The sequence below is a fragment of the Lepidochelys kempii genome, chromosome 12 (genome assembly GCF_965140265.1).
Source record: "Lepidochelys kempii isolate rLepKem1 chromosome 12, rLepKem1.hap2, whole genome shotgun sequence".
In the NCBI taxonomy this organism is placed as follows: Eukaryota; Metazoa; Chordata; order Testudines; family Cheloniidae; genus Lepidochelys; species Lepidochelys kempii.
In genome coordinates, this window is record NC_133267.1 from 30,557,635 (window position 1) to 30,571,166 (window position 13,532).

At 36.5% G+C, this 13,532-nt stretch overlaps 1 protein-coding gene across 11 annotated transcripts in view; it reads left to right on the forward strand.

The window, feature by feature from the left end:
• WWOX (WW domain containing oxidoreductase) overlaps nucleotides 1-13,532 on the forward strand; it is a 695,463-nt gene that overhangs the window by 118,898 nt on the left and 563,033 nt on the right. The gene's annotated exons all lie outside the window — the stretch shown is intronic.

Here is a 13,532-nt window from a genome sequence, read left to right on the forward strand (position 1 = left end):
ATTCTTGGCTTCTTGCAGTTTCCGTTCTTCAGACAATTCTTCAGAATTTTGAAACACTTAAGAAATCTGAAATTAAAATTTTTGTCCCTCCTTCAAAACAGTGGTTATTTTATGACAACAGTGGGCTGAGCTAAATTCAGCTACATCAAGGAAGAGCTATAAAAGTAGAAAGATTGCCCTCTACGCTTCACTTTATTGGATATTGTAATTGACATATAGTTGTCATTTATAATCATCTGTCCATTTCTGTGAGTTGGGAGCAGTAAAGTTAATTGTGGCTGCTCATTTGCATTAATCTCACCTCTGAAGGGTACAGTAACCCATTAATATCATGTCATGATGAATTATCACAAATAACATTGAACATATTGATTAATGAGCTTTGAGATTTGTATCTCGTTAAAACATTTTGTTAGCTCTTTAAACTTTTAAGCAGACAGTCAATGTATGCAGGAGAGGTGTAGAGATGACCCAAGAGGTGATGAAAAGTTATGGCATACATTTTGGGTCACTAATTAAAACTTAGTAAAAAGGTTTCTTAACATTTTAAAAAAATGCCCCCCTTTGGCAAAGTAAGCTATGCAGTTTACCTGCTTCTTAACCACGAGAATTGTAATGCTATTGTCCATGAGGTAGAAAACAATAATTCTTCTGTGATGTTAGAATTCAAACAAACACACACCCCCAGGATATCAGTGGGTGAAAAAAGTGGCCAAATTTCATGATTTAAAAAAAACAAAAAACAGTCCAGTGTCTCAGTTTCTACCCTGTACCAAGAACGAGGGTCCAAGTCACATCTAATCTGTATAAAACTTTTCTTTTGCTTATTTAACATTAACCTGAAAATAATGAAAATTTAATACTTTTTTCCACTAAATTTTGAAACTTGATGTGTACTTTTTAGATATATGGAATGCCAAACATTAGATCATTATATAATTTGCAATAGTTTGGCAATTATATAATTCTGCATTTCGATTACAATGTTTCAAAAATGTCGCTGAACCGAAACACATTACTACTGTAAGATAAAAAAACAAAAGGAACTTTGTGAAGGTGTGGGGAAATCTGTACAATTCCAAGAAAGCAATGTTTGACATTTTACTGTCCCCTCAGAAAAAATTACTCCTTCTGGATGGTTGGGTGAGTAGAGTTTTTTAAGGATCTATTAAATACTAGAAATTATTTAGTAGCATTATTTATGAAAGGGGGATTTGTTGTCTCCTTACACAAGTGTGAAGATTATTATTAAATTGATTTGAGCCTTTTCAGTGGCTAGTGACTTCAGTAGCTCCCCTCTTTACAGCCAAAGGCCTAAAATGTTCCCTTACTTTTTGTCTGCAGTGCTGTTGTAGCCGTGTTATTTCCAGATACGGATGATGAGGTAAGGTGGATGAGGTAGTGTTTTTTTTTTTACTGAACCAACACTGGTGAAAGAGAAGCTTTCGAGTTTACAGAGACCTGAAGAAGAGGTCAGTGTAAGAGTGTAAGCTGGTTTCTCTCACCAACAGAAGTTGGCCAAATAAAATATACTACTTCACTCACCTTGCCTTTTCTTTTTGTTGTACTTCCAGTATAGTCCTCCCCTTCCACTTAATTGGCTGCTACAAGCAGTCATTTTTAGTGCTCTTCCAGTGTCATTCCCAGTTGAGCTCAGGAAGGTGATGCATAGCATACAACTCTTCCTGAAGTTCAAGCTGCTTCATTCCGTTACCTTACCTCATGCTGTTTTTACTAATCCAAAATGAGACTAGCCAATTACTTAAAATTCTTGAGTATCCCATGGGCTCAAGAGCCATACATAATCTTAGGCTTGTAATTATTTCTGCTTGTTACTTGGGTATGTGGCAGGTAATATATATTTTATCCTAAGTAAATACGCTTTGCATAGGAGACCAATATGAAGATTTTGGGCAAAGAAAACCACCTTCACTAACTTGGAGACATGACCTTCATAGATGTGGCATGACTCCTAGTGCCTTGGACTTTAGTAGAGGGCACTGCGGACAATGGCTCTTCACCCCTCCACATGCTGGGATTGCAGCCAGTGGATCAGCACATTTCACTAACATCTCTCATTGCCATTCTCTCTTACCAGTCCATAATGCCTTTCCTTAATTCCATGGAAAGAGTTGCCCTGGAGTTTGACTCAGTAGTACATAGGAGTCTTTGAAGTAAAAGATTGCATTCCAACTTTAACTTATCATTGGGAGCTCAGATTTATGGGTTAGGGTTCCAGAACACAGTGTATGATATTATATTACCATATCAGCTACAATACTGTCGGCTGAGGAGTGGGAAACAAAGTGGAAACAATCACTCTTAATCAACTTGCTTTTACTGGTATAAGAAAGAGCCTTAACATTATGTGAAGAGATTGCTGTGCATAATATTTATTTTGAAATAATAAAACAATCACTTCCATTTCATATTAAATCACTTAGGAAAATCAGCCATTTTATTATTCAGTTAATTTAAATCTTTCTGTTTGTCACCAAAAGTGTACTCTGTGAATAATGCATGTTGTAGGTTTTTGGGTTTTTTTGTTTTTTGGTTCAAAAAAGTGCGTGGGGAACACAAAGTGGGTTCATTTCTACTCATGGTATTAATTCTTATTCATTCTAAAAATCTGCTAACGGAAATATTTCCATTGAGCTCATTAATCAATTGTGATTTTCATTCGCTTGTTTTGTAAAAGCTGTTGCAATAAATATTTTTTTCACAAAGCAAAAATCCAAGAGATGGATGCAGTAAGCGTAATTAATAGCACCCAGTTACAGAAGATCAGCAAGTTTGTGAGATTCACATGCTGCTTTACCATATGGCTGCCCAGTAGGCGAAAAATTTGATTAATGTTTTTGAAGTCAATTTTTTCAACAAATATTACAGCCCCAGATGAGGAATTTTACTTTCTAGTATTGCTAGACTTAACTAAAATAACAGATCCTTTGATTTAGAGCTAAATAATATTTTGATCCAGTGAAACGTAACATGCAAAAAGAATTAGTTCTGTTATACACAGAAAGAAAAGACACTGTCTTTGTTTATAATTCAGTCCAAAATGGTTAAAATTTCATTGTGTTAATTTTTTTTAAAATTTGTTGTGATTTAAGATGGCGATATCTGTACATGTCTATTGTAGGAAGAATATTTTTTTCCCAAAAGGAAAATAATTTGATGGCAATATAGTTAAATTGATTTACTTGCCAGTACCATTTAACTTCCTGGTTCCATATGTACAAGATCACGGTTGAGTGGCTTGTTGAGAAATTGATAATTTCATTAGGATGTTACCTTAAACCAGTTTACAAGACAAACTGCATAGTTTATTAACTGCATTTATTAAATATTATCAGAACAACTGTAGCTAGTTGTTAATCATTCAATAATAGACATTCCTGAATATGTTCACTTAAAATAAAAATTTACAAAGAAGTGCATCATAAGACTGTCACTATTTCATGTTGAGTGTTCTCATGTGAAGCTAACGCACAGCAGGAAGTTCTGCTTTTCTCACAAATTTTAAGTTTAATAGAAGGAACACCAGCAGCTGGCGAAGTACAGATTCAGGGTGCTGAGCCTGAAATGGAATGAAGAAAAGCTCTAAATGGAAGTCTTGCTGAGCTTCCAGAGTACTCAAAGGTAAAGCATTTTACCTAACATTAGCAAAACAACTTTGCCAGTTTGTTTTTTTCTAATACCTCATGTAATGCTGAGGCTCTGAGTCTGATGAGATGCTAAAGTTGAATGAGTGAGAATTTCTAAAATTTAAAAAGATACAACTTTGTGGAATTGTTACAATATATCAACTTATAAATCAGTAACTGAATTTAAAAAGTATGTTAACATGAAAATGCTTTTTGCTTTGAATGGCTGTACATTTCCCCCAGATTAAGTTTCTTGGCACAAAGATGTTGTCAATACTGCTTAATTTGTGGGAGCAAGTGGGAACTCGAAACCAAAAAAGACAAGAGAAAAACAAAGGAAAATAGAAGGTATCCATTATGTGGAATAGTCTAAAGAAACCTTTCACCTTTGGCAATTCTAGATAGTAAGTGACAGTAGGTGGTGTCCAGTTGCATTAGTTTGTGTTAAACATCATAGAAAAGCAAATCACATAGAAGGGTTTGAAGATGTTTATTTTGGAGGATATGAACATCAAGATGTCATATGCTTTAAATTAAGAGACAACTAACAAATGACAAAGAAACATGTCCAAAACCTGTCGTCTTAACTTAGTAAGACTTGCTGGATTGTTGTATTTTTTTGAGATAGGGTAATCAATTAAATTGATAAGAACTTCCCAGGGTTACTTTGTTTGAAGACAGGTTCTCATGTTCTTTTTTGTTTTTATTTCACACTATCACATTTATTACAATTTGGACAAAATATCTGAACATTCTTATTAAGTTTTTCTTTCTGCGTCTTTTTTGTTCTTGTCTGTACAGATTGTCAATGTTTTGTTGTAAGTCAGAGCACGTTTTATCCCAGAACTTGCGCTACATTGTGCCATCATTTTCATTCTCCTACTATTAAATTGCATGTTCGCCCATATTTGCATGAAGAGTTGTGAATCAACTCTTCAAGAAATAAAAATGAGAGATTGGATTTTTTTTTAAACAGTAGAACTAAATTCTTAGTTGACTAGGTGTCTGCAGTGGAAGCTTATTCAAAAAGGATATGATTCAATTTCTAATACCATAGGATGCATTTATAGTTACTCGAAAAAGACGGGTTTTTCCTTGTAATGATGGCTTGCTTTCTATTTTCTTTACAAAGGGACAAAGCTTTCCTGTTAATGTTCACAGTTTTAACTATTTCAGAGTTATTGGTCTGCTGTAAATCTGTCAGGAATGTCCGTAAAGGATTGTCTATATGAAGAGACTGTAGAGTGGTCAGTCTAAAAAGCTCCTTAGAGTGGTACTTTGAATTTTAAATCACACATGTAATTCAAAGGTAATGTAACTTGCAGTGTTGGACTTCAGTCCATTCAGTTAAATGGAGAAAAATGACTGACGTAAGGAATGAGTTATCGATTCGTTGTGGGAAAACGACTTCTGTAATATAGGAAGTATAGTAAAAGGAACAGTTTAATTATTTAGGGGGCACTGTTGAAAAAAGTGCTTTTGCAGCACTGCAAATTGTCTAGATAGGAATTGTACAACAAGGCTTTTTAATAATTCTTTCTTAAAGGCAAATTATATGGGTGATTCTTTTTTTCTTCTAAGACAAAACTCATATTTAACTATTTCGTAGTAGTACAGCTAAACCATCATAAACAGGTAATGAAATAAAATTGAAATTTCATTCTAAAAGTTCCATGCACAGCAGCTCTGACATTATCTGAACACTTACAATTGCTTTGCATAACTTTAGAGGAATCTTGACCACTGAGAGTTGGGTATAACACACAGGGTTATTCTGGAGCTGTTTAATGGTAATATGACCTTTTTTAAACATGAGTTTATCAGATAAATACTTGGAAAGCTGAGATAGGTACCAATGCATATTTTAAAATATGGCATTTGAAAATTTATAAAATGTCAGATAAGAGATTTGGCTTTCTCCAGCTGGTGTTTCTTTTGATTAAGTGTGTATCCTTTGCTTAAGGACCACAGTATCATGTTGTTTTAACTGCAGTTCACAATTTTTTGGCATCATTTCAGATCAACAGAATATTTGTGGTTAATTGATTGAACATGTTCAACAATTATAATTATATTAAAACCTTAATGTGCTTGAACATTTGCCCACTGCAGGCTGCTAATGTGTTATAACTCATATTTCTGTCTTTAACTGAGTTAGCTTGTATCTGGTATTCAGCAAAAGCAGCTGTACAAGTAAATTTTAAGTGGTAAATATATTAAAATGGCGCCTGGTAGCACCAGTATAGTTAAGGATTTGTCAGTGTTTCCATTATATAAGCCGTTACTTTCAGGAGTTTATAGCTCAGCCATAAAAATTCACTCCAAGCTGAAGCTTGGCATCCAAACTTTCAGCTTAGAAGTTAAAATTTTTACAGATTTTCAAGAATACTGGCTTGGCTTTTTATCAAAGCTATATGAATGAAACAAAAAATCAGAAGTTTACCTAGTTTTGATGCATTACCAAGGCTGCAGTACATGAGAAACACGTTGCAGTGTAGTTAGGAGAGAGGCAGCAGGCCGGGTTTATAATTATAAAAGAATTTAGGGCTGGAATTTTCAGAGAGAGGCCTAGTAGAACTAGGTGTCCATTCCTATTGACTTTCAGTGGGAGTTGGGTGCATAACTACCTTTGACGCTTGAAAATATCAGCCTAGAAGTCTCATTCTGAACTTGGTGTATTTTGGATGTGTGTATACTGGGTGGTTTTTTAATTAATTTAAACTGGAAGATGAGCTCTGAATTCTGAGTATGAAACACTAATATACTTACTCGCTGTCCCATTAGCTAGCTAGTTCCTCTAGCTAGAAATGCCTCATTATCAGTCACCGTTATTGTGGCATCAATGTTTCATAGGTCCAAGTTTTGTTGCAATTCATCTTAAAGATTAAAAAAGAAGTCAAAGCTCAGTGTGAGTCCCCGCAAAGGGAAGCGGTGGTCAGAGATTAGAGCACCAGCTTGGGATTTAGGAGACTCAGGTTGAATTTCCTTGTCCAGAACAGGCATCCCGTGTGACCTTTGGTCTTTAGCGTATGCGCAATATGCCACCTAAATTTGGTCCGCTGGTTGGATCATTAGCTTCCCTGGCTTGGGCTAGGTATTGACAGGGAGTGCAGCGTGACCGCTGCTCCCTGGGGTACAATTTTCGAAAGTACCTTCATGACTTAGAAACCTCAGCCACATTTTCAAAGTTATCAGCAATTTAAGAGCCTAAGTCCTACTCACTTTAAAAAGGAGGTTAGGCTCCTTAGTTCTTAAGTCACTTTTGAAAATGAGATTCAGGCACTTTTGAAAAGTTTACCCATAATCTCTGTGTGTCCCTATTTTCCATCCGTAAAATAGGAATAATGCCATTTCCCGAACACAGAGGAGTGTTGTGAATATATCTATATTCAAGTATTGTCAGGCACTCAGCTACTATGGCAGGGATCGGCAACCTTTGGCACGCGGACCATCAGGGATGGTTTGTTTACCTGTAGGGATGTGCTGGTTGCCGCTTCCCACAGCCCCTGTTGGCCTGGAACGGTGAACCGCAGCCAGTGGGAGTTGCGATCAGCCGAACCTGCAGACGCTGCAGGTAAACAAACCATCCTGGCCTGCCAGCAGATTTCCCTGATGGGCCGCATGCCAAAGGTTGCCTATCCCCGTACTATGGTAATGAGATCCACAAAAGTATATAGATAAAACAATTAATTGTTGGGATCTGATTCAGTAAATGGATACAAAAGTATGGATATCAGTTAGACTGTGGTGGGAATAAGGGCCTATACTTGCAGTTCCTTCTGCAGAATTACTGTTAATTTGTGGTAAGGGTTAATTATCCAGAATGTTGAAAAATATGACTAACAATTTCATATAATTTTGTAAGATAAAATTGTTTAATGTTCCCTATTTACATAGTCCTCATTGTGTGAATAAGTTCTAGAATAATATTTTTTCTGTTTTATATTTTTTAGACTTCTGATATGAAAATGTAACTTTCTCTTATTATTTTAATCTTCTTTCTTTCTTTCTTTCTTTCTTTCTTTCTGCATGGATCATTTATTTATGAACTGGTTATTTCAGAAAGGGCTCAAAGGTAATTTCATGGTTTATAGCATTTGTATCTGATGCTTTAATGAGGAAAACATTGTTTTTTAATACATGAAATAGAGAATCTTTCATTATATTTTTATTTTCATTCTCAAATATTACACGTATATCAAATTAAAAGCAGCGAATACACCCAAGTAAAGAAATTATACCTTTTCTACACCTGGGAAATATGAATGTCTGCAACTCAAAAAATCAACATTATAGATTTATAAGGTGGATTTGTTTTTAATGAAAGTAAATGATATAAGTGAACTGCTCTTCTGTTTGTGCATTGTGTTATAGTGCACATTTGTAAATACAACAATATATTACATTACTAAATTAAATCATAGTAAAGTATACTTTCAAATGAATTTAAGAGCCTTGTTCACCATGAATACACAGTATACTGTCTTAGTAGACCCTGTATAAACACGATCAGATTAACCAGAGTTTACATGGTCGAACACATATAAAAGAGCTCAACCGCCTCTTTTTTATGTTTATTAGACATAAGATTCTTTTTGGATGGCTTTCTCAGCTAGAGGTTGCAGGTTTGCATTGTTCGGAGTAGGGAAGCAATTGATTTTCAGAGAAAGAAGATACCTCCTGATTTTTTTCTTTTAATTTTAATTTGCTAATTTTTGTCCTCTTTCAAAATGACTTTTAGGTTAACAGATCTTGCTGGAATCACTACCTATCAAATTGTCATGCCCCCAGCTATAAGTTATATCTTAGCCCAGGACTGACGTATTACAGAATTACCAATGCCCTTTCATCCCAAATCGTAGAATCGTTAGCTCCTATCTATATTTTGTTTGTTGTGTGGCTTGTGCCTTCGATTTACAGCTGTGTAAACTAGAGAATGCTTTCAGCATAGTCTTTGATCTTTTGATGGATAAACAACTTTGCTCCTTCCTGAACTACTTACTGTACATTTGGCTTTTTTCTCCCCAATATTTGGGCAATTTCACATTCTATGGTAATTATATTACTATATATGAAACAGTCAGCTACTCCCACAAAGTGTCTTTGGCTTTGTGATTGATTCTGGTATGATAGAAGCTATTTTAAAGTATCCTTTCAAGTTCTGTGATACAGCAGCAACTAATCCTACTCCCCTCGGGGAAGCTTTGAAAGGGTTGGACTTTCAAGTACAAAAAAATGTAAAGCGTGTCCGAGACTTGGAGTCCTCTTACAGGAGAGCTTATGTACATTTTCCTTCTGGAGAGGATAAGTAAAGGATTGGTACCATTCAGTGATGATATCCTTATGCTGCTCACTTATCAAGAGGTTAATAGGGCATCTAAAGTATGAGTGATGCCTACGTGGGAATTGGTTTGTGTGTGTGTGTGTGTATCTATATATGGATTCACCTCTGGTCTTTCTTGATTGGTTATCTTCCACATATTCTTCCTCTAACCGAGATAACTAAAACTCAGCAAAAGATGCATGCTACATTGCCAGCCCACCAGATCAGGAGTGGAAGCTATTGGCTTTATTCACCCTCTTTAACTAGACTTATGAATGTGACACAGAGTAAACTATCCACTTTGCAAGGCAGTCTTTTTCAAAATAAGTTCAGCATGGTTTACTTGGCTTAGAATTTCACCAGATGCCTTGGGATTGACAGGAGAAGTTAACTACTGTTACCCTTATCTTCACAAACAGGTAATTATACATCTAGCCCTCTTCTGCTTGCTTTTTTTTTTTTTAAATTCCAACTAGCCTGAGATTCGTATGTCATCCACAAGCCTAAACTTTTCACAATTTTCTTTGGTAATAGATGTACATTGATGCAGTGAATATCCTTTTTGCAGCTATATTTAAAATACACCCTTTCAGAAAAATTCTACAGATCCATGGGATCTTGGAGGCAAAACATGAAAATGTTGTTAAATGGAATTGTCCTGATAGGACAGAGAAAGTATTGCAATTTCTGTAATTTGTCATTTCAGAATAGTCTGCTAAATGACTTAAAAATGTATACCCATTTGTATATTTATTTTTAAATTAAGTAATGCTTTCTATTGCTAGGGGGTTAAGGCAACATAAGTTTAAAGAGAGTGTAATGAATCCAAGGGCAAAATTATGTTCAGTGCACAGATATTGGCCAGTGCACAAAGCAGAAAGATGCTAGGAGCTTCCTTCTTGCAAGGTGTGGTCATCATTGTGACCCTCACACTTGTTTGAGCACAAGGATTTCGCAGGACTTGCTCCTCTAGATATCCTAAAATAGTAGAGAGGAAGGTGGATTGTGTCCCCAGCTCTCTTCCCTTGCTGATGTAACTGACCATCCAAAGAGGGTTGCATAAACTATACTCCGTAATGAGGGGAATAGTAGTGGGTGATCCCCTCAGTATTTTTGAGAGGCATTGTGCCTTATGGAAGCTGTATGGCTCCTGGAGCTCCTTTTAGGATGCTACAGCTCTGTCTGCCAACACATCATGGTGTCTGCAAGGTACTGTTGAACTCCAAGGGACTCTTGAACAAATCTAAATTGGATACAGCATGAATGGAAAGTTTGAAAGGGGAAATATACTTCCATTTCCTTTAGTGAGATGGTAGAATGAATACAAGATTCTGAATCCCTGAAAAGTTAGGGATTTAAAAAAAGTTATGGAAGAGCTAATTGCCATGGTCATGATAGAAAATTAAGATCTAAATAAGAACTTCTGCAGAGGAAGAGTCAAGGTGAGGTTATATTCTAGCAATGTTCTGGGGATGTTGATAGGCATGTTTACACTTGTAGGGAATATGGGATAGAAAAGAAAGGTCAAGAGTAACTTCAAGATTTCTAGTCTGGTTTAGGACCAGAATCTGATGCCCTTACTAACACTGAGTACAACATCACTTAACAGTTTGTCTCATTGGTTTTAAAGAGTGATACCTCTTTTTCTTTCTAATTACAATATTTTGAAATGTGCCTTATTTTGATAATAAAGTAGCTCTTTTTAACAGTAAGTTTTAAATTTTAGTTTTCATGGAGCCAGTTGTATTGGTTAGTTTTATCATTATAAATCCAGAGGAAGTGGATTTATTCTGTCTTTACACAACTGTAACTTAGTTTAGAATCTGTTCCACTATCTCTTTAAGAAGAAATGCTGAAATTGTGTAGCCAGCAGTCATGGGTTCTTGTTAGAAGGCTATTTGTCTATAAGAGTGTTATTGATAAAGGAACTAAAAACATCAAAGTTGATTCATTTATTATCAACTCAATAAAATTTGTCTTAACTGTGAACTTGATTTTCTTCTTCCATGTGTTACACATACCTGCCCACATTGTAGAACTTACATTAAAGCCAAGGCAGCCTCATTTAGTGGAGTGAGCACAGGAATGGGAACCAGGAATTCCTCAAGTCTAGTTCTGGCTTTTGTACTGACAAAATTTGTGACCATGCGTAAATCTCTGAAGGCCCATTCCTGTGAAGTTCGGAGGTCCCTCAGCTTCTCATCTGAAAGTCATTAGGAATTCAACACCTTTGGGGAGCAGGGCTTTTAACTTTTTTTGTTTTTCTTTCCCCATCTGCAAAATGGAAATACCTCCCTCATAGTTCTTGAACTATGCCAGAATCTGGATCTGTATCATCTACTGAATTAATTTTGGAGCATTGTATCATATGTCAAAGTTTGACTCAGACTCACAATTTATCAGACCACTCTGTTTTATTAGCAAAGCTGCTCTGCTAGTACATTTAGAAGTGAGCCCCCCGACTGGGGCTTGTGTCTCTTAATTTATACAGGTTTCAGAGTAACAGCTGTGTTAGTCTGTATTCGCAAAAAGAAAAGGAGTACTTGTGGCACCTTAGAGACTAACCAATTTATTTGAGCATGAGCTTTCGTGAGCTACAGCTTTATACAGTTTTTTGGAGAACAAGTTACAGAGAAGTTACAGACAAAAGAAGAAAAAGATTTTAGTCACCACCCTTCGAGATCCCTGAGACCAGTCACGTATCTTCAATTACCTGCCACCCTTAACAATCTCCTTTAACAGCTTCCAGTTAACCTAACTAATTGCCCTTCACACCTTCCATTCTGATGCCTGCTTCTTAGACGTGCTGGCTCTATCTTAATTGCTTCTCCATTCAAAAGCTAACTGTCCCTACGTGTGCTCCCTCAGATACTTTGTAACATGTTTTGGCATGCCCTGTCATATACAATGTATCCAGCATGTCCCCGTATACAACGTTATACTTCCACACATAGCACTCAATATTGGTGTCATGGCAAAATTTAGGGCTGTTGGGAGGATGGCTACAGCTTTGGCTTCTGCACATGGCTAAAGGCAACAATCTGGTTTAAATGTGCAAAGTGGGGATTAACACTTGCTCAGAAATTACTGGATGCTCACAAGTAGGCATGCCTGGGTGTGCTCAAATGCCTGGTTGCCTAACTGATGAAAATCAGACAGTAACTAGTGAAACTGATTTGTTACTTTCATTCACATATGAGTTGTCTCTCTAATGGTTCAGTTGGAAGACTAACAGTCTGTAATATTATGGGTTCTATTCCTGCCTCTGCCATTGATTTATGATGTGACTCTGAGTAAGCCAATTCACTCCTCTATACTTAGCCACAGTTTACAAATTGGGAAATTAGTAACACTTTCCAGGCTCACAGAGTGTTGACAATGTATGTAAAGCACTTGAAGATCCTTATACTGAAGTGGCCATACAGGTAGAAATTATAGTAGTAGTCCATTATTTCCAGAGTACTAAAGAGACAAGAACATATGTTAATATTCATTTTGCAGAAAGCTACTTGGAAATGTGAGTAATACGTCTGTTCTTTTAGTTAGGAAACTACTGAATACACAAGCTTTCTTCTCTAACTTTGAAAATCTGTTGCTCTGCAGCAGTTTTAATTTAGGGGAATGGGAAGTACAGTTTCTCCCTGACACTTTGTGGATCCTCTCCTTGGTGGGACATCCAGGTGTCCCTTTATTGGGCTCCTCCTCTTGGGCTATTAATTGTCTCCGTCTTTTTCCTCCATGCTATCAGATTCTCTGGTATGAGGGATATCTGGAGGAGTCTGCTTTGCTTTTCCCCTTCTTTCTGGTGTTAATGTAGTTGTGTAGTCTCCGTTCTAGCCCTTGGCACTGTCTCTTCAGTCAAACATTTTAGGCTACTAGTGTTTTCAACTCTGTAGTGCACCGCAATTCTGAAACATCAGGAGCTTGCAAGATTTTTCTCAGGGTTTCAGAAAGGGAAGTAGATCTTCAGCAATGGACCTAGGGAAGTAGTTGCCAGCTCTCAATGCTCATTTGATGCCTTTTGGGGTGGAGAGAAGAACAGCGTATGCTTAACCATTCCTCCACTCTTAAATGCACTGGTTCTCTGAGACTTCCCAATACAGATCCCCCCAAATAGCAGGCTATCTGTCAAATCATCTTCGTTGTGCAAAGGGAACACCCTGCTCATCGGTAATCAAATTTTGACATACTATCCCAAGTGTAATGGATATTTCTTTAATAGTGCTTGAATTCTGTCAGTTGAGTAGTCTATATATTCCTTTTTGTGTCCAGTCTTATATTTGCTTACTGCTTCTGTACAAAAGTCACTAGAGCCTGTATAGACACCTGTTTTATCAGCTAACTTGAGGTGTTTTCTTGACACAAAACAAAACATTCTTTGACGACTACTGTTTATTCTCACTGCCATCACTATTGATTCTTTCTTTCCTATATTATTTCTTGCCTTGGGGATTTCCGCTATCTCTAACCAAGTGTATAAAGAATCCAGTAAGGCTGAAGTGTGCTTACATGTTTGACTGCCATGGGCTTGATTGTAATGTTTTCTGTTGAGAGGTTTAACC